The sequence below is a fragment of the Etheostoma cragini genome, chromosome 3 (assembly GCF_013103735.1).
Source record: "Etheostoma cragini isolate CJK2018 chromosome 3, CSU_Ecrag_1.0, whole genome shotgun sequence".
NCBI lineage: Eukaryota > Metazoa > Chordata > Actinopteri > Perciformes > Percidae > Etheostoma > Etheostoma cragini.
In genome coordinates, this window is record NC_048409.1 from 30,010,280 (window position 1) to 30,012,196 (window position 1,917).

The following is a 1,917-nucleotide window of genomic DNA, read 5'->3' on the forward strand; positions in this document are numbered from 1 at the left end:
ACACACACACACAAACAGACACACACACACACACACAAACAGACACTCACACACACCCCTCCAGCGGGATGATGTCAGCAGAAGGACAGAGGTCAGAGGTCAAACTGCCATCAGGTGCTCTGGACCAATCACAGAAGAATGTCTGATAAACAAACAAAGCCTCTTGCTGCCCAGCGTTATCTCCAGCCTCCAGGGCCTGGGCCCCGGTGCATGCTGGGTAGGAACACTGAGGCCCGGGGTCAGTCTGCAGGTAGATGATACAGAGAGGAGTGGGAGGAAGAGGAGGAAGAGGAGGAAGAGGAGGAAGAGGAGGAAGAGGAGGAAGAGGAGGAAGAGGGGTGTTTTTGAAATAGTATTGAGTAAAAGTTGACATATTCCAGTCTGTGATTATCATCAACATCCATTCCTTTAATTTTAGTCTCAATAATTCCTAATTTCTGCTTTTCTAACTCAAACATTAGGTATAATTTCCTATAAATGAGGTTTATTGATCATAAATTCCCAAAATAACTGTTAAACTAAAGTTAATAAGTTGGTGTTACGTAGTGTTGAAAACGTCAAAAAAGGGACAAACATGGGAAAAAAATGGATGATTTTAAAAACCTGAGGGTTAAAGTAGGAAAGAGGACCGAGAACATGAATACTATGATATTATACTACTACATAATGCTGTTACCTAGGAAACCTCTGGTCCCAGCTCCTTGGGGGGTTCTTTCAGGATGTGTGTCTCACCGGCGTGGACCACCCTCCACCACGTGTTAGTTAAAGATTTAATAAACATCATGAGTAGATGTACATAGTACTACATAGTAGTATGTGTAGATGGATGAAGTGATGTGGATGTGGTCTGATGGCTGGTCTGGGAGGCTGTGTGAGGACCGGGTGGAGGAGACTCAGGGTGGGGGGGGGGGGTCCAGTCCCAGAAGGTTTCCAAATAGTTTCCAGACCCCCAGACGGGACCTAGAGGAGACCAGAGGAGAGATGTGCACCAGGAAGGGAAGAGGGGGAGGATGGTTGAAGGAGATGGAAAGGCAGGGGGGGCCAAACAGTCAGAGACAGGAGCCTGGCTGCAGCGCGGTAGATGGAGGTCTGTCTGGTGACTAGAGGGGGGAGGGGGGGGGGGGGGGGGGGGGGGGGGGGGGGGGGGGGGGGGGGGTTAGGTGTGGCCCTGCTCCCGAACCTACGTCAACAAATTAAAATGTAAAACTCCATCTTCTCTTTCAAATGTTTCCATCAACGCACCTTTAAATTTAACTCAGATAACAACTCCGAGTACTTGTTCTGGATGATATCGAGCTGCAGGAATAATTAATAAGTCATAATAAGTAATATCCCTGCATTTATATTACTGCAGTTATAGTACTGCAGTTATAGTACTGCAGTTATAGTACTGCAGTTACAGTTCCGCTGTTATATCACTGCAGTACTATAACTGCAGTTACTACACTGGAAATAAGTCTGGGTGCTTCACTTTGTCATCTTTGACTATTCATGTATTTCATGTTGTATACTTAAGTTGTCAAATAAAAAATCTAAGAAATCCTCCTTACTCATCAGAACCTAACCCACTCGGGTCTGAAACCAGGACATCCAGGAAGTATAAAATGGATATGCAGTACATTTCATACGCCCCATGACTGAAGAGACTTGTTGCCATAGAGGGTCATTTGTCCCCCCCCCCCCCCCAGTACTCAGAAGCCCAGGTATATACACAGCAAAATACAGATATACGCAGTACAAAACATATCCATGAGTGCAATTCATTCTTCTCCCTAAATTACGTCTAGTAGTTATACTGAGATCAAATCTAGAATAGGAAGTCTCACATGATGTGGATTCAGGACAGAGACAGGAGACAGGGTGTGTTCAAGAGGGGACATTAAGGAGGGTACAGAGATTAAAACTCAACATGGAGGA